The sequence below is a fragment of the Balaenoptera physalus genome (genome assembly GCF_965194825.1).
Source record: "Balaenoptera physalus genome assembly, chromosome: 2".
Classification (NCBI taxonomy): domain Eukaryota; kingdom Metazoa; phylum Chordata; class Mammalia; order Artiodactyla; family Balaenopteridae; genus Balaenoptera; species Balaenoptera physalus.
Window position 1 is genome coordinate 108,042,574 of NC_138883.1, and position 20,592 is coordinate 108,063,165.

The 20,592-nt window shown below is 41.9% G+C and overlaps 1 long non-coding RNA gene across 1 annotated transcript in view; it reads left to right on the forward strand.

The window, feature by feature from the left end:
• The first annotated feature begins 453 nt into the window (after nucleotides 1–453).
• Nucleotides 454–20,592, forward strand: part of LOC309654287 — a 30,960-nt gene continuing 10,821 nt past the window's right edge. Inside the window, exons 1-4 of the long non-coding RNA XR_014260111.1 lie at nucleotides 454–538; nucleotides 1,478–3,280; nucleotides 15,998–16,494; nucleotides 18,825–19,122. This is a non-coding gene — a long non-coding RNA (uncharacterized lncRNA). The remainder of the gene's footprint in view (nucleotides 539–1,477; nucleotides 3,281–15,997; nucleotides 16,495–18,824; nucleotides 19,123–20,592) is intronic.

Genomic DNA, 20,592 nt, shown 5'->3' on the forward strand with positions numbered 1-20,592 from the left:
TGGAGGAGGAAGTGATTTATTCCAGGTACTCCCAACAATATGCCTGGGAAATCATCTGTCTGCAGCTAAATGGTTTCCATACTGCAAGGAGTAGGGGTGGGCAGCAACAGGCAAGGATAGGAATTCCAGAATTGGTATTTCTCCCCTTGTCCCCCACACCACCCTCACGGTTAGCAGTAAGTGTGAGGTTGTCCTTCTGGCCCCCATATCCCCACATGGACTCTCTCCGCAAACTTTTGGTTTTGCAGCTGGTCGGCTTGAAGGAATGTGAACTTAGGCTGAGTTGGCAGCACAGAGATTTTCAAGTGTGACATCACCTCCCAGTCGGGAAAGCTGATGAAGTCTGATCCCAGCCTGAAAGTTGTGATTTCCCCTGGCTCTCTGGAATTCTGGGTGTTCCTGGATTTGCCGGAGATATTCTGTTGCTCTCAGCAGTGTGAGTCTTGGAGCTCCATTTTCCCTTCTCACCTTACTGCCGCATGAGAATTCACAGGCCACTGGCAGGATGGGAGCCTTCTAGCCAGCCTCCGGATTGCAGGTGAGCAATTTGAAAGTCAAGTCCACCTTCAGGATGGAGGAGAGTTAATGGAAGGCTACAGGCTTTCACTCTGCCTCCCCCAGTGAATTTTTCCATCTCCCGTTTTCGTAGTGTAATGTGGTATATGTCAAGAAATACCTTTAAACCAAGAATCCCCAATCTTTTCCTGAGGTGAAGAGACTTTGCCTTTGCCAAGAATCATAAAATCCCAGTAATACCACACAACACTTCTGTCACCAGATGTACGGGTTTTCCACACATCAAGCAATTCTCTGACACCAGCTGGGTGTCCTACCATTCAGTTCAGTTCTGCACTATGTACTTAGAGTTAGCATTAGATTCCACAGGTTAAGGGCTCCGTCCCACAAGACTGTTCCCACTCCAGGTGCCAAGCCCAAGTCCCAGGCTGTCATCCCTACTTCTGACTATCCACTGGCTATAAATCGAAGTTCCTTGACCCCCTCCTTGGGTTAAAAAATTTGCTAGGATGGCTCACAGAACTCAGGAAAATATTTACTTATGTTTACCAGTTTACTATAAAGGATATAATAAAGATATGAGGGAATTCCCTGGTGGTCCAGTGGTTAGGACTCGGAGCTTTCACAACCGGGGGGCCTGGGTTCGATCCCTGGTGGGGGAACTAAGATCCCACAAGCCGCATGGCGTGGCACGGCAAAAAAATAAAAAAGATTTGAATGAATAGCCAGATGAAGAGATACAGGGCAAGGTTCCGTAGGGTCCCGAGTGCAGGAGTTTCTGTGCCCATGGAGTTGGGACATACCACCATCCTAGCTTGGAGGTGGGTGGCAGGTAGAACCATGAAGACAGATTATTAATGGATGGGACTAAGTCATTAAAAAGGAGTGAGAGGAACTACTATATGCCAGACAGAGGAAGCACCATCTTTGATGCAGCTATCAGTATTTCTTTATATTACAGAAAGTATAAAAATACAGCTTCAAGACACGTGGCCTAGACTCTGCTCTCAGACTGCCAACCATAAGCTCCCACTGGTTCCTTGGACTTTGCACAGGTTCTCTTATTCAGCGCTTGCAATATATATGAACAGGTAATATTATCCCCTTTTTAAATGAAAACAAAATTGAGGCTCAGAAAGCACACAGAGCTGGGAAGTGGTAGAGCTGGGATTGGAACACAGAACTGGCACGTGCAAAGTTCAAGTTCTTTTTTTTTACCATTTTCTGCTACTTTTCTGCTGAGAATGCTAATGAGCTTCAGGGAGGAGAGGAGGGGCCCAGTGGGAGTGGCTGGTTTGAGGACGGGCCAGGCAAGGCTCCAAGGGAGAAGACAGATGTCCCCCAGGCAGAGAAAGCTGAGCCGCCTTCCCCCACAGTGTGGGCCATGGCTTTACAAGAGGATTGGGCAGTTGGACCCAATCCATGTTGACCCAGATGACAGAATCAGCCTTTTTAATTAGTTCATCTGGTTCACCTGGTGGAAGTGACAGTCACTCATAGCTCAGGAGGTGCCAATTTTCCATCCCCCGAGTAACACAACCATCCCTTTAAAGGGACTTCACTTGTAAAGTTCAGTGAGGAGACCCCTGCCCACCAGTACCACATTATAACTGCTGTGGACCCTGGGTACTCTGACTTTTATGGACTCCTTCCTCCATAAAAAATGTTTAAATTTTATTTTATGTCTGCATTGGTATGAAGACAAATATATTAATATTATATATTAAAACATTTTCTTCAACCTAAAAATTCTTTTTTTTCTGCTGATTTTAAAAGAAATTAAAACACATTCATGGGCCTCCTGAAGTGTCATGTGCCCTGGGCACTGCACCTCTCATGATTTAACAGAGAAGTCGGCCCTGCTGCCCACCCCTTCACCCTCTGCTCCATCCCACCTCCGTGGCCCTGTTTGCTCAAACAAGCAAAGAGTCTGTATTTGCTGAAGGAAATTCACGGTACACTGCATTTCTTCCCGGAAGAAAGCCGAGTAATAAAAGGCAGTCGAAGGGAAAGAGACCCTGAGAAAGCCCAGGACTGGGAGTTGAGAGGCCTTGGTCTCAGTTGGGACTTTGCCACCTGACTCCTCAGTTGTCCTGTGGAGACAGGGATATGTTGTTTCAGGGGTGTGTTGAAGGTCAGAGGACCCAGAGGCAGGACCATGAGCGGGAGTAAAGTTTCAATGAAGCCAGAGCTCAGATTGATCTAATTACTTTCTAACGGTGAAAAAGGCAAGCAAAAGCCTTGACCTGAGAGATGGGAGGTCCCCATCCCGGAAGTGGCCAGCAGGGGCTCCTGCCCAGGTGCTCTCAGGGTCTGGATGCACCAGATAATGCTTGTGAAAGGAGACAGAAAATTCAAGGGACCTGGAGAGTGCAGGCATTCCTGGCAAGTCTGCTGTTTGAGAGAGAAGCAGGCAGACAAGGGAAGGGGACAGTGTGACCTAGGCTCCCTGGAGAGCAGCCCTGGGCAGGGTGGCCACACTGCTGGCACAGGCAGCTTGGAGGATGTGGGGTGAGAGAGAGTGGGCACGGGGCGGAAAGGGTAGCGCCGACCAGATGGCAGGAAGCTGCGAGGGACTTGAGTGACCTCTCTCCACGGCCCTCAGAATTTGTCACATCTCCCACTTCATGAAATGTTCAGTGTGGTTGGATATTTTGTAGGAAACAACGAAGGAGCTGAGCTCTGTGACCAGTTTCGATACCAGCTGAAACCGAAACATGAGCAGATACGCAAGAGCAAAGAATCAGAAGATGCCAGAAGTGAGGTGAGGGACGGGTCAGAGTCTTGGGAAGGGCTTTTAGCAACAGCAATCAGGGCCGTCTGGCCAGCAGGCCCCGCTGGCACAGGGCCTCTTGCAGACCAGCTTTTTCAAAAGCCTGTGAAAACGTGTGAGATGAGAAAAAAAATTAATGGATCTAAAACACAAAAAGTATAAAATTGAAAGTAATACATTTTAATGAAGCATCCATAAGACATACAATTATGTCACCTTCATTCATTTTTCAATTTAGTGTTTATAAATTATTTACATTTGAAAAGAAAGCTACGGTTTGATTCTCTCACTCTATAAAATTTCCTGTGTGTGTGTGTGTGATGACAGCCCACAAATCATAGTCAGTCATATAGTCAGTGAATAACTGGTAGCTAAGTAATTTCAAAAGCAAAATTAAGAAAACCCTTTTGATTTCTTCCACAGCAAAATATGTTATATTTCATGTGAAATGTGGGTATACGCTAATGTGTTTGATATGATGTGGAATGTGGACTCCATAATTAAAAGGCCCTGGGGCTTGTTACGGTCTGAAACCAGCCCTGGTCATAGGCCCTGGAATTGGGGTGCAGGCCAAGTTGAACCAGATCTATGAGGAGTGAGATGGGAGCCTCAGCTGATGTCAGATAATAACTGCATCAGGTGAACTCAACGAGCCTTCCAATTCGGAGTCCATCTGTACACAAGTCCTTTCAACCCTGAAGGGCTAGTCAGATGTATAAGCTTTTATTTGTATTTTTATTTTTTATCTTTTATATACAATGTGTTTTGCATTTTTTAATCATTTTTAAATTTTTTTATTTTTTATACAATTTTGAAAGGTTACCCTCCATTTACAAAATATTGGCCATATTCCCCATGTTGTACAATACATCCTTGTAGCCTGTCTTAACACCCAGTAGTTTGTACCTCTCGCTCCCCGATCCCTTTAATGCCCCTCCTCCACACTGGTAACCAGTAGCTTGTTATCTGTATCTGTGAATCTGCTTCTTTTCTGTCATATTCATTCGTTTATTGTATTTTTTAGATTCCACATATAAGTGATATCATACAGTATTTGTCTTTCTTTGTCTGACACTGAGCATAATGCCCTCCAAGTCCATCTATGTTGCTGCACATGGCAACATTTCATTCTTTTTTATGGCTGAGTAGTATTCCTCTGTGTGTGTGTGTGTGTGTGTGTGTGTGTGTGTGTGTGTGTGTGTGTGTATCACCTCTTCTTTATCCAGATAGATGAGCTTTTAGATATAGCGAGCGTAAAGCTCTCTGGAAGGAAGAAGCACCTTACAAGTGTAGTGAACTGTTATATTAAGTCTCCACTAGGGCTAAAGTAACTCATGGAGGAGAAAGTGACCCAGAATGAGCAGGTGATAAATTACTACTTGGCTGGTGGCAGGGAGCCTACACATGTCAGGAGACCTGGGTATGAGGCAAGGAGCCACTGGGGGGCCTCTGGCCTGCACTGGCTGACGTGTAGCATCGCTTAGGGGTGGTAGGTGCCCTGGTGGCAGCTGGAATGTACTGTCACCCACTCAAGCACTAAAAGCCGACACTGATTGCCATCTTCCCCTTTTTTCCCCCCTTAATGATTTTACTCTGACACTTGAGAAAAGGGAGGAGAAATTAAAAGTGCTCTCCAGACTTCTCTCTCCCCCCTCATTTTTTGTCTTGGTCTTTTTCCCGGGCTCCTGTTGTGCCATTGCCCTTTCTCATCACACCCAGCTGTGTTCTCTCCCTGCCCCAGCCCTCCGCAGCCAGGTTTCTTTGCCTGCATGTTTCTTTCAGTGAGGCCACAAAGGTGGGACCAGTAGATACCCCACTGGAAGCCTCGCAGGCTGGGTGCAGAGCTGTGAGTGGTAGAGAGGGGGGAGGCCAGCCTGAGGAGCCCCAGGGGTAACGACGGGAGAACCCAGGCCCCCCATCACCCCACCACCAGTGGTTCTGGGCAGAGGACCTCAGCCCTGAAGTAGCAGTGAGGAGGCGCTGGCTGTAAGGCCCTTGGTGTTTGCTCCTCATGGCAGGTGACCTGGGGAAGGCAGTTTAATGGGTCTGTGTGTCTCTCTATCATGGGTGTCAGTGATCAGAAAGGAGCAGCCAAAGAGCAAAGGGGAGCAGTGGCCCTCCTTCCCCAAGGAGACCCCGCCCCTTCCCAGGGCTACCTCCATCACACCAGGGTCACTTCAGACCCTGAAGTCTAATCGTTTTCACAGCCATGAACTAACATTCATCTAGTACTTCTCTGCACCCTGTGATGCCAGGAACAAGGTGGGGCAGGTGTCAGAATTATGCCCATTTTACAGGTGAGGAAACAGTTCGGGAGTAAACTGACTGGCCAGTGTTCTGGGGCTAGTAATGGATGAGCTGATTGAGATGGGAACCTCATTCTTCTGACTCCAAGCTCACGGAGTGTGGGCTTGAGCTCTGAGCCCACAGGAAGCGCCGGCTCCCACTAAGCCGCCAGTTAGGCCATGAGTGAGTATTTGGAGTAGGAGTATGCACGCAGTGAGTACATTCGATCCCAGAACCAGAATTTCTGTCTCAGGCAACCCTCAAGGCTCTTAAAATGCAGACGTCACGTACAGCTGTTGAATTTTAGAGGGGAAGATTATTTCTTTTATGGCAAAATTCATTCATTCATTTATTCATGTATTTATTCACTCAACAAGTATATATATTAAGCAATACTTCATCTCCAATAAATGCAAGCCAATTTGCCAAAAATCAGCACCCCCCTAAAATCCCATCTGCAACATAATCAACTCACTCCATTTGTCGATTTAATCACTTTGTTAACTGACTAGTTTACTAGTTTTACCAAATTTACTCATTTTATGAGCTTGAACAGTAATGTTTTGTTTTTTTTTTAAAGGAGAGTTCCCTTTCCTTTGGTTTTAATTTTTTTTTTTTTTTTTAATTTTTGGCTGTGTTGGGTCTTCGTTTCTGTGCGAGGGCTTTCTCTAGTTGAACAGTAATGTTTTAACAATTAAAATATTGGCTACACAGACATAGTAGAAATTAACATTTTTTCCACATGAAATACTACTTTTCCAGGCAAAATTCCAGCCTTTAACTATACGATAGGATTATTTTGTCTACCTCTGGTTTCTTTACGTGCTTTATTTTCAAACTTGAAACATTTAAATATTTTTTTGTCAGTTTCTTGAAATGATATAAGCTTGAACTTTATAGGGGCAGTGCAGGGAAATGGCTACGTAGGAAGGCCTGGACCTGGACCCAGCCTGCCCGGGGTGTCAGCCCAGCTCTGCCACTTAATTAGGGACAGCTTACTTGTACATATGTGATGTGATCTCAGCCATTTTATGTACAAACACTGGGAGAAGAAAAAACACATCATGATAATAACGGGGTTATTTCTGGGTGGTGGGATCATGAGTAACTTTACTTGCCTTCCTTATAACTTTTGTCAGTAAAAAGAATTAATCAGACAGCAACAGTCAGCTCTACCCACCACCAGAGCCTATCATCAAGCCTCTTAGATAGCCTCAACCACCAGAGGGCAGAGAGCAGAAGCAAGAAAAACTACAATCCTGCAGCCTGCGGACCAAAAACCACAGTTACAGAAAGATAGAGAAGATGAAAAGGCAGAGGGCTATATACCAGATGAAGGAACAAGAAAAAACCCCAGAAAAACAACTAAATGAAGTGGAGATAGGCAACCTTCCAGAGAAAGAATTCAGAATAATGATAGTGAAGATGATCCAGGACCTCGGAATAAGGATGGAGGCAAAGATTGAGAAGATGCAAGAAATGATTAACAAAGACCTAGAAGAATTAAAGAACAAACAAACAGAGATGACCAATACAATAACTGAAATGAAAACTACACTAGAAGGAATCAATAGCAGAATAACTGAGGCAGAAGAACGGATAAGTGACCTGGAAGACAGAATGGTGGAATTCACTGCTGCGGAACAGACTAAAGAAAAAAGAATGAAAAGAAATGAAGACAGCCTAAGAGACCTCTGGGACAACATTAAACACAACAACATTCGCATTATAGGGGTCCCAGAAGGAGAAGAGAGAGAGAAAGGACCAGAGAAAATATTTGAAGAGATTATAGTCGAAAACTTCCCTAACATGGGAAAGGAGATAGCCACCCAAGTCCAGGAAGCGCAGAGAGTCCCATACAGAATAAACCCAAGGAGAAACACGCCGAGACACATAGTAATCAAAGTGGCAAAAATTAAAGACAAAGAAAAATTATTGAAAGCAGCAAGGGAAAAACGACAAATAACATACAAGGGAACTCCCATAAGGTTAACAGCTGATTTCTCAGCAGAAACTCTGCAAGCCAGAAGGGAGTGGCATGATATACTTAAAGTGATGAAAGGGAAGAACCTACAACCAAGATTACTCTACCCGGCAAGGATCTCATTTAGATTTGATGGAGAAATCAAAAGCTTTACAGACAAGCAAAAGCTAAGAGAATTCAGCACCACCAAACCAGCTCTACAACAAATGCTAAAGGAACTTCTCTAAGTGGGAAACACAAGAGAAGAAAAGGACCTACAAAAACAAACCCAAAACAATTAAGAAAATGGTCATAGGAACATACATATCGATAATTACCTTAAACGTGAATGGATTAAACGCCCCAACCAAAAGACATAGACTGGCTGAATGGATACAAAAACAGGACCCATATATATGCTGTCTACAAGAGACCCACTTTAGACCTAGGGACACATACAGACTGAAAGTTAGGGGATGGAAAAAGATATTCCATGCAAATGGAAATCAAAAGAAAGCTGGAGTAGCTATACTCATATCAGATAAAATAGACTTTAAAATAAAGAATGTTACAAGAGACAAGGAAGGACACTACATAATGATCCAGGGATCAATCCAAGAAGAAGATATAACAATTATAAATATATATGCACCCAACATAGGAGCACCTCAATACATAAGGCAACTGCTAACAGCTATAAAAGAGGAAATCGACAGTAACACAATAATAGTGGGGGACTTTAACACTTCACTTACACCAATGGACAGATCATCCAAAATGAAAATAAATAAGGAAACAGAAGCTTTAAATGACACAATAGACCAGATAGATTTAATTGATATATATAGGACATTCCATCCAAAAACAGCAGATTACACATTCTTCTCAAGTGCGCACGGAACATTCTCCAGGATAGATCACATCTTGGGTCACAAATCAAGCCTCAGTAAATTTAAGAAAATTGAAATCATACCAAGCATCTTTTCTGACCACAACGCTATGAGATTAGAAATGAATTACAGGGAAAAAAACGTAAAAAAGACAAACACATGGAGGCTAAACAATACGTTACTAAATAACCAAAAGATCACTGAAGAAATCAAAGAGGAAATCAAAAAATACCTAGAGACAAATGACAATGAAAACACGACGACCCAAAACCTATGGGATGCAGCAAAAGCGGTTCTAAGAGGGAAGTTTATAGCTATACAAGCCTACCTAAAGAAACAAGAAAAATCTCAAGTAAACAATCTAACCTTACACCTAAAGAAACTAGAGAAAGAAGAACAAACAAAACCCAAAGTTAGCAGAAGGAAAGAAATCATAAAGATCAGAGCAGAAATAAATGAGATAGAAACAAAGAAAACAATAGCAAAGATCAATAAAACTAAAAGTTGGTTCTTTGAGAAGATAAACAAAATTGATAAGCCATTAGCCAGACTCATCAAGAAAAAGAGGGAGAGGACTCAAATCAATAAAATCAGAAATGAAAAAGGAGAAGTTACAACAGACACTGCAGAAATACAAAACATCCTAAGAGACTACTATAAGCAACTTTATGCCAATAAAATGGACAACCTGGAAGAAATGGACAAATTCTTAGAAAGGTATAACCTTCCAAGACTGAACCAGGAAGAAATAGAAAATATGAACAGACCAATCACAAGTAATGAAATTGAAACTGTGATTAAAAATCTTCCAACAAACAAAAGTCCAGGACCAGATGGCTTCACAGGTGAATTCTATCAAACATTTAGAGAAGAGCTAACACCCATCCTTCTCAAACTCTTCCAAAAAATTGCAGAGGAAGGAACACTCCCAAACTCATTCTATGAGGCCACCATCACCCTGATACCAAAACCAGACAAAGACACTACAAAAAAAGAAAATTACAGACCAATATCACTGATGAATATAGATGCAAAAATCCTCAACAAAATACTAGCAAACAGAATCCAACAACACATTAAAAGGATCATACACCACGATCAAGTGGGATTTATCCCAGGGATGCAAGGATTCTTCAATATACGCAAATCAATCAATGTGATACACCATATTAACAAACTGAAGAATAAAAATCATATGATCATCTCAATAGATGCAGAAAAAGCTTTTGACAAAATTCAACACCCATTTATGATAAAAACTCTCCAGAAAGTGGGCATAGAGGGAACCTACCTCAACATAATAAAGGCCATATATGACAAACCCACAGCAAACATCATTCTCAATGGTGAAAAACTGAAAGCATTTCCTCTAAGATCAGGAACGAGACAAGGATGTCCACTCTCACCACTATTATTCAACATAGTTCTGGAAGTCCTAGCCACGGCAATCAGAGAAGAAAAAGAAATAAAAGGAATACAAATTGGAAAAGAGGAAGTAAAACTGTCACTGTTTGCGGATGACATGATACTATACATAGAGAATCCTAAAACTGCCACCAGAAAACTGCTAGAGCTAATTAATGAATATGGTAAAGTTGCAGGATACAAAATTAATGCACAGAAATCTCTTGCATTCCTATACACTAATGATGAAAATTCTGAAAGAGAAATTATGGAAACACTCCCATTTACCATTGCAACAAAAAGAATAAAATACCTAGGAATAAACCTACCTAGGGAGACAAAAGACCTGTATGCAGAAAACTATAAGACACTGATGAAAGAAATTAAAGATGATACCAACAGATGGAGAGATATACCATGTTCTTGGATTGGAAGAATCAACATTGTGAAAATGAGTATACTACCCAAAGCAATCTACAGATTCAATGCAATCCCTATCAAATTACCAATGGCATTTTTTACGGAGCTAGAACAAATCATCTTAAAATTTGTATGGAGACACAAAAGACCCCGAATAGCCAAAGCAGTCTTGAGGCAAAAAAATGGAGCTGGAGGAATCAGACTCCCTGACTTCAGACTATACTACAAAGCTACAGTAATCAAGACAATATGGTACTGGCACAAAAACAGAAACATAGATCAATGGAACAAGATAGAAAGCCCAGAGATTAACCCACGCACCTATGGTCAACTAATCTATGACAAAGGAGGCAAAGATATACAATGGAGAAAAGACAGTCTCTTCAATAAGTGGTGCTGGGAAAACTGGACAGCTACATGTAAAAGAATGAAATTAGAATACTCCCTAACACCATACACAAAAATAAACTCAAAATGGATTAGAGACCTAAATATAAGACTGGACACTATAAAACTCTTAGAGGAAAACATAGGAAGAACACTCTTTGACATAAATCACAGCAAGATCTTTTTTGATCCACCTCCTAGAGTAATGGAAATAAAAACAAAAATAAACAAGTGGGACCTAATGAAACTTAAAAGCTTTTGCACAGCAAAGGAAACCATAAACAAGACGAAAAGACAACCCTCAGAATGGGAGAAAATATTTGCAAATGAATCAACGGACAAAGGATTAATCTCCAAAATATATAAACAGCTCATTCAGCTCAATATCAAAGAAACAAACACCCCAATCCAAAAATGGGCAGAAGACCTAAATAGACATTTCTCCAAAGAAGACATACAGACGGCCACGAAGCACATGAAAAGCTGCTCAACATCACTAATTATTAGAGAAATGCAAATCAAAACTACAATGAGGTATCACCTCACTCCTGTTAGAATGGGGATCATCAGAAAATCTACAAACAACAAATGCTGGAGAGGGTGTGGAGAAAAGGGAACCCTCTTGCACTGTTGGTGGGAATGTAAATTGATACAGCCACTCTGGAGAACAATATGGAGGTTCCTTAAAAAACTAAAAATAGAATTACCATATGACCCAGCAATCCCACTACTGGGCATATACCCAGAGAAAACCGTAATTCAAAAAGACACATGCACCCAAATGTTCATTGCAGCACTATTTACAATAGCCAGGTCATGGAAGCAACCTAAATGCCCATCAACAGACGAATGGATAAAGAAGATGTGGTACATATATACAATGGAATATTACTCAGCCATAAAAAGGAACGAAATTGAGTCATTTGTTGAGACGTGGATGGATCTAGAGACTGTCATACAGAGTGAAGTAAGTCAGAAAGAGAAAAACAAATATCATATATTAATGCATGTATGTGGAACCTAGAAAAATGGTACAGATGAGCCAGTTTGCAGGGCAGAAGTTGAGACACAGATGTAGAGAATGGACATATGGACACCAAGGGGGGAAAACTGCGGTGAGGTGGGGATGGTGGTGTGCTGAATTGGGCGATTGGGATTGACAAAAAAAAAAAAAAAAAAAAAGAATTAATCAGTGGTCAATCTAAGAAAGAAAGGGAAAATTTTATTCGAGCCAAGCTGAGGACTATAGCCCAGGAGACAGCCAGCTACTCTGAGAAACTGCTCTGAAGAGGTAAGGGGAGAGGTCAGTAATGTGATTTTGGGGAAGAGGGTATGTACAGTCAAGCACACATCTCAGTAGAAGGTTGCTGCTAGTCACAAGAAACAGCTTAGTTGATGATTGTAGTACTTTTCTAAGTATGGGAAGATGCAAGAATCCAGGTCATAAAAAATTTTTCCTTAAAATATCTAACTATCTAAAGGCCTGTTCTGCCAGATTTCCCAGAGTACAGAGTGCTTTATTCCAGATCTTTACTCTGAACTCCTTTCTCGGGTGTACTGTACATCAGCAACTGCAGTAGCTAATGACTTGATTCTTGTAGAACTAGATGGTGGGCAACATTCTTTATTTTACAATCACTTACCTTTTGGTCTTAATTTCAACCAAGGTTTGGGAGGCATTTGGTGACCAATTTGTCCCACAGTGCTAGAAATGCTCATTCCCAGGTTAGGTGAGGATTTCATTCATAGGCCACTCAATGTGCTATTACTGGACCAGGCCCTGTGAACAGTAGCCCAAAGTCTGTTATGGTCCAGGAAATGGTCCCCTCTTGTTGCTTCTTCCCATATAGAGATACACCATTACAGTCCTTGATCATATAGAACTATATATTTGGCCAATCATTTCAAGTCACCTAATCATCATTAATTTTATCTGAGGCTCAGTCACATATTTGATAATGCAAGAAATAATCTTGTAAAATAGACAAAATACAAGTAATATAGCTGGTAACATTAATAAGATCATAAGTAAGTATTTAAGCTGAGAACTTCCATTAGCTGTGGCCCAGTATCTCCCCAGGTAGTCTAACCAGTCTGTTCTGCATTAAGGGATGATATACTGACGTGGTACATAAAGTTCACCAAAGATGTCTGCACACACAAGGTGAGTGGTGGGTCATCGTGACCCCTTGCAGGATTGAGAAAGGAATGTTATCTTCTAAGGAGTTACATAGCTGGCACCAGAAGGAGAAAAATTGATCTTTATGGTTGAGCAGGTATTTCCGCTGTTGGGGAAGTCTGGTTAACACATAATGCAGGTGCACAATGCACACTAGAGGGGAGAGAGGAAGCCAAAGGGCAGAGAAAAAGTTTTATGTTTAAATTTTTCTTGTCTTGCCTTAAAATGTGAATTTTATTGCAACACTTTTCTATATGTTTTAAGACATCCTTTTCATGATTTTAAGTGTAACTACATAAGAGGAACTATACCAGAGGGCTTCGTATATGTTGTTTTATTTAGTCCTCACAACCAACACCCAAGATAGGTAATATTATCACCATTTTACAGAAAAAGAAACTGAGGCTCCAAAGCATTAAGTAACTTGCATGTGGTCCCACATCCCCGAGGAATCTGGCTTCCTCATCTCATGCTAATATTACTTCCTCTGGCTCAACCTAAGAGTCCTTCTCTGTTAAATGTGTGATATCTGCATCTCAAAATATGGTGGAAGGATGGAGTGAGATGTTGATGTATGAAAGCCCACTGCAATGATACAGCCCTCTATAAAGAATAATATGAATGAGGAGCATGTGTTGTATTCACTGTGCTGTCCTAAGGCTCTGTATATATTATGTTCCTTCCATCAGCTCAATGAGCCTTCAAGGCAGGTGGCCATTATTATCCTCATTTTACAGAAAAGCGTATCAAGGAACAGAGAGGGTAACATGCCAAGCTCACACAACTGTACGTGATATTGATGATCTCAGTGGGAGCGTTTCCATTGTAAATGACTTCTGGGTCATCTTTCCTGATCTCCCCTTTGAGTTCCTCAGGGAGAGAGAGGGAAGCACCCTACTAGACATCAGACAGTCCACCTGGCTCAGCAGGAGGTAGATGAGGGGTGGGAGGCAGGTCAGAGATCAGAGGTCAGGCATTAGGATCAGCACCTTAATTGGTGCCTGTTGACCTTGCTTTCCAAGGACTGTAGGGGACAACCACAAACTCCAAGGACACTGCTGCCACCTGCTGTTCACACATTTTCCAACCAAGGGCTTCTCCCCAACATCAAGATCTTCACCACCGTCTTCCCCAGACCCCTTCTGTGGCCTGGGTAAGAGAATTTCAACCTTTGCTCAATTTCAAATGCGGGAAGGGTAAGCCCTTAGCAGAAGTAGAAGGGCTCCAATAAGAGAGTGCAGAGATGCTTCTGAGCCATGCAACCTGGGGGCAAGACCTTGCTTCTTTGAATCTGTGTCTTCATCTGTAAAACAAAGACAACCATAATATCTGCTTCATACAATTGCTTTTAAGATGAAATAAGATTTTTTCCCTCTACAATCTACCTTCTTTTTATATATATATATATATATATATATATTTATTTATTTATTTGGCTGCATTGGGTCTTAGTTGCAGCACACGGGATCTTCATTGCAGCATGCGGGATCTTTCATTGCGGCCCGCAGGCTTCTCTCTAGTTGTGGTGTGTGGGCTCAGTAGTTGCGGCGCACGGGCTCTCTAGTTGTGACACGCAGGATCTAGAGCACGTGGGCTTAGTTGCCCCGTGGCATATGGGATCTTAGTTCCCCAACAAGTGATTGAACCCACGTCCCTGCATTGCGGGGCGGATTCTTAACCACTGGACCACCAGGAAAGTCCCACAGTCTACCTTCTTTTTTTTTTTCTTTTTAAAAAGTTTTTTAAATTTACGTATTTATTTATTTTTGGCTGTGTTGGGTCTTCGTTGCTGCGCACGGACTTTCTCTAGTTGTGGCGAGCGGGGGCTACTCATTGCTGAGCATGGGCTCTAGGCTCACGGGCTTCAGTAGTAGTGGCTCATGGGGTCTAGAGCGGAGGCTCTGTAGTTGCGGCACACGGGCTTAGTTGCTCCGCGGCATGTGGGATCTTCCCGGACCAGGGCTAGAACCCATGTCCCCTACATTGGCAGGCGGATTCTTAACCACTGCGCCACCAGGGAAGACCCCAGTCTACCTTCTTACCAGAAAAAAAGTTAGCTATGTAAAGGACAAGTCAGGATGGGGAACAATTAAGCATCCCCAAATGTCTAAAATCAACCTCTGCTTACATTAACATTTTTAACAATTAAAAAATTTTTTACATAGTAAAGCATTTCCCTTTATATTTTGCTACTGATTTTGAAATTATCAAAATTAAGTCTCAAGTCATTTTTTGTGCATTTTATTGAGTATCTGAACCAGAATGTGAAATACTGAAAAGGATATCTGATTTTTTTTTTTTTTTAGGAGAAAAAGCTTTCATAATTGAAAGTGTCTCTCCCATCTGAGACTGCCAGAGTCATTTCCAAGATTCTGGTTCACAAGTTTCACATCACTTCTTTCAGGCAAGGCATCTAGCAAATGGGCAACGTAAAACTGAGAAAACTAGAGGGAGATTTTTCCACTCAAGTTCCCTTGGGAACTGACCCAAAGAGCAAAGCTAAGAGGCCTGGCTCCCTCTCAGCAGCTAAAAACATCACAACAGATTCTGTTTGCCTTAACATTCCTTCTGACTAGTTCTAGACGCTAGCAGTTGGATTCCAATTAACTTTCATGTTGCCAGTCTAATAGTCCTTCTAGAATATTTGCAATTTGTATTGCTGGTTTAAAAGTTCAGCGAAACTGAAACTCTCAGGCTTCCCTGGTGGCGCAGTGGTTGAGTATCTGCCTGCCAATGCAGGGAACACGGGTTCGAGCCCTGGTCTGGGAAGATCCCACATGCCGCGGAGCAACTAAGCCCGTGAGCCACAACTACTGAGCCTGCGCGTCTAGAGCCTGTGCTCCGCAACAAGAGAGGCCGCGATAGTGAGAGGCCCGCGCACCGCGATGAAGAGTGGCCCCCGCTTGCCGCAACTAGAGAAAGCCCTCACACAGAAACGAAGACACAACATAGCCAAAAATAAATAAAAATAATAAAGAAAAAAAAACCAAAACAAAACCTGAAACTCTCAATGGCTGAGTTCCGGTAAGTACCTGTAAACGATTTCAGGACTATCCACTCTACTACACATTACAGGCCTGGCTGTGATGTGGGTTCCAGGGGCAGGTCTGGCTGTTCTCATCCTGTAAAAGGGAGGTTGGGTACCAACTTGCTCTCTCACCTTCTTGGTTTTTGGACAGAGTACTAAATGAAGATACTATCTGCTGCCTGGATTTGTCTTGTGAGACACGAGTGTTTCCAGAACCTGGGAGAAGCACACAGTGCCCTGTTGGAGAACCTAATGGCAAGGTGGTTAAGGCAGAGTGTGGGACAGCTGAAGGCAGATGACTCAGGACCTCTGCACGCAGAGCAAGGAGGTGTCTGTGAGAGGGAGACAAGGCTTACGAAGGGCCTGATGGAGACTTTGGGAGGAAGAACTAATGGTGGACCTGGACTTAGGTCTTTGGTTTTTCAGTGATGAAGGAAGCTGAGAAGAAGACATTTCAGACTGAGCCCCCGAAACATAGAAATAAGAAGAATAACTCTTAAGACGGTATTTAGGTACCGCTCTTAAGAAGCTACTCAGTAACCACACAATAGGTGGTAAGAACAGCAGGATTTCCAGTGACTCTGGGCCGCTGTCGGGCTTCTCCACCTGGGACCTGCAGACTCACCCTCAGGCATCCGTGAGTGCTCTGTAAGTACTTCCACATTTTATCTTTTCACTTGATGCCTATTTGAAATAAGATTAATGTTTGCAGATTCTGGGTCATCTGTATAGCCACTGAGTACCATAACACAGTTTCAGCTTCTACATGGGCACTGTGTCTAGATAGGATTGGGGCCAAGTAATGCTATTTGAATTGTCAGAACTAGAGGAAAAAAGAATAGATATAGATTTAATATGTAAACAAGTAGAGACCAAAGGACATCACAAAACACTGTATGGGGGCTTCCCTGGTGGCGCAGTGGTTGGGAATCTGCCTGCCAATGCAGGGGACACGGGTTCGAGCCCTGGTCTGGGAAGATCCCACATGCCACGGAGCAACTGGGCCCGTGAGCCACAATTGCTGAGCCTGCGCGTCTGGAGCCTGTGCTCCGCAACAAGAGAGGCCGCGATGGTGAGAGGCCCGCGCACCGCGATGAAGAGTGGTCCCCACTTGCCGCAACTAGAGAAAGCCCTCGCACAGAAACGAAGACTCAACACAGTCATAAATAAATAAATAAATAAATAAAAGAACGTGAATTTCTAAAAAAACAAAACACTGTATGACGATCACTCACCCAGTCATTCAACCAGAAAACTGGTGGGTACACAGAGTTATCACCCAGCCCCTGGGGTATAGGCATGCCAAATACAGAAGAACCCTGTCAAGAAAAGATATACAACAAAGGTGTCATACAGGGATGACAGCCCGCCCAAAGATGATCTTTTTGGTTTCAGGATCTATTTACATCTTTAAAATTATCGAGAATCCCAAGGAGCTTTTGTTTGTGTGGGTTGTATCTATCAATATTTATGTATTAGAAACTAAAACTGAGAAATTTATTTACTAATTCATTTTTAAATGACAATAATAAACCCATTATATATTAACATAGCTAACATTTTTAATGAAAATATATTTTGCAAAACACAACTTTAGTAAGAAGAGTAGCATTATTTTACACTTTTGCAAATCCATTTGACATCCGGCTAAATAAAAGCTAAATTCTTGTGTCTGCTTATGTATTCAACCCATTTTGATATATTGTTTTGGTTTATGTTGGGATCAGGGCGGGCCGCCCCAAATTATGCCACAATGGCATATTGATTATTTTGAATTAGGAAATGGCCAGTGCAAGAGGGACACTCTTTTCTGCTTCCCTGAAAGCAGGAAATAAATCTCTCCTGTGAAAGGTGTACTCCCTGCATCTGGAGGTAGAAGGACACCCTTATCACCAGACAGGGAATTGGGGCTGAGAAGCCTGTATAAACAAACCTTGTTGTTTCTTTAATTTACTACCCCAAGCCCAAATTCTGTTGAGATTCTTTACTAATTGAGCACCCAAAAGCTAAGTTTCTTTGTCCTGTCAATTCCTCACAAATATATTGTCTCTTTGTCTAAAAAGTATAAAAGCTGCCTGCTTTGACCACCTCTTTGTTCCCATTTTATGAGACCTCTGTGCGCATGAATTAAAATTTGTTTCTTTTTCTCCTCTTAATCTGTCTTTTTTAAAAAAATAAATTTATTTATTCATTTATGGCCACATTGGGTCTTCGTTGCTGCTCACGGGCTTTCTCTAGTTGCCGCGAGCAGGGGCTATTCTTCATTGCGGTGCACGGGCTTCTCATTGCAGTGGCTTCTCTTGTTGCGGAGCACGGGCTCTAGGCGCGTGGGCTTCAGTAGTTGTGGCACTTGGGCTCAGTAGTTGTGTCTCGCGGGCTCTAGAGCGCAGGCTCAGTAGTTGTGGCGCATGGGCTTAGTTGCTCTGCGGTATGTGGGATCTTCCCGGACCAGGGCTCGAACCCATGTCCACTGCATTGGCAAGTGGATTCTTAATCACTACACCACCAGGGAAGTCCCTCTTAATTTGTCTTGTGTCGACTTTATTATTAGTCCAGCCACAAAAATCAAGAGGGGCGGGGGCGGAAATTTCCCCCTCCTGGACATTGACACATTTGAAGAAAATGTGACCTCACACATACACGTTGTTGGAAAAAAGGAAGAGTATTTTAATAGACGTTTCAGATAACTGTGGATGTTCTTCTTGGATATTGCACTAAAATTTGACAAATGGTAGCTTCTTAAACATCAATTGCAAGGTAGAATCTAGAACCACATTGATGAACTTTTCAAAATTTGGTTACATTAAAATTCAGGAATTCATGATGCATTTTGAATGTCTCGTGTATATTTTCCATTTTATCACACCGAATATTAAAAAGATTTATACTCAACGGTCAAGATTTAATGGAAGTAATTTTTACAGCTTCATCAAGGACATTCTTAAGTGAAACAAGCTTTTTTTTTTTTTCCCCATGAGTGCATGGTGATGAAGAATACAGGGGCTACTAGTTCTATTTGGTGCCACTGCCTTGATTTGTGTGAAAGTGACAGCAGTTCTACCCACCATTTCTTTTGCACCATCAATACAAGTGTTAACCCAGTGAAAAAGATAATGTCTTAGTATTATGATGATGATGATGAAGAAGAAGAAGAAGGAGGAGGAGGAGAAAGAAGAAGAGAAGAAGAAGAAAATATTTTTGAATGCAGAACCCCTGAAAGCTTCTCCAGGATTACTGAGGGGTCTCATGGACCAAATTTAGAACCACTGAACTAGGGTAAGTACTTAATTGGAGTCATTGTTTATTAAAGTTCCCAGACTTAGAGAAATTATTTGTTAGCTTATAGATTTTTGCCTAGTAGAAATTATTTTTGCTCAGTAGAAAAGGTAACTCCAAAGGTTTTAATCTATTGCCTTACAGGACATTAACCAGTTTTGAATGTAACCCAGCAATTGTATCCTAATATTCCTTTACTCAATTACTGAGAAGTACGTAATTTCTCAAACACTTTCTACACCGGTCTTTATATCTTCCTGTTTCCCTCATTAATTGATGAATTCAGTAAAATCTTTGACACACATTCATTTTATATTTGCATGAGTCACAGTTTTAACTTCTTTCAAAATTATCCTTTGGCAACCTCAAGTTTCACCATCAGCATCATTATCACGTTACTAGTGGCAAATCACTTGTTTAGCAAAACATCTTTAAATAATGTCGTTCTTAATTATTTGGGCTTTGTGGTTTTGAACATTTAAAGGGAAATATCTTGTAGCCCTCTAGACTTACTAAAATTAATTTTATTTGAATGCTACTTAAATATATACTGACATGGAATTATGTATAAACTGCTTATGCTTATAACTGTTACACAGCTGTAAAAACAAAACATATTAAATACATACAGAGCCACAAATCCAGAATAATACATACCTGAATCTATGCCACCATGAAGAATTCCTGACCCAAGAAAGATAAGTATGAGCAGAAAATCAGCACTTGACTGTGGTTGAGACTGGTACAATATTCATGAACCCACAGACCTGAAAATACCATTGTCATCAGTGGAAAACACACATGGACACGTAGCAACCTGCTGAGAAATTTTAGGTGCCCCTACACTAGAATTTCACCCCTCTGAGCTCCTCTGTAAAATAAGAGTATGTCTACCTATCCCACAGCATAATACAGGGATTCACTTGGGAGGTAAAGGTGCAACTGTTTTTGCCAAAGAAGGTTAAGAAAGCTTTTCACTCTTTCATTCTTCTCTCTCCCCTTTCAAGAACAGTCTTAGTCTCTAATTTTGTTCTTGGGCCTGGTCCCAGAGCCAAAGTTCTATCCTTCACTAACGATAGACCTTAAACAAATTATTTAATCTCTCACTTCAGATACCTCTTCTGTAAACTGGAGGTGATAATAAGCTCTACCTCATAAGTTTATTGAGTGTATTATTGAGAATAATGCACGTAAAGCACCTGACATATAGAAAAAACACAATAGATGATCATTATTTTTTTTTTAAAGCTTGACTATTTATTTATTTATTTATTTATTTATTTATTTATTTATTTATTTATGGCTGTGTTGGGTCTTCGTTTCTGTGTGAGGGCTTTCTCCAGTTGCGGCAAGTGGGGGCCATTCTTCATCGCGGTGCGCGGGCCTCTCACCATCGCGGCCTCTCTTGTTGCGGAGCACAGGCTCCAGACGCGCAGGCTCAGTAATTGTGGCTCACGGGCCCAGTCGCTC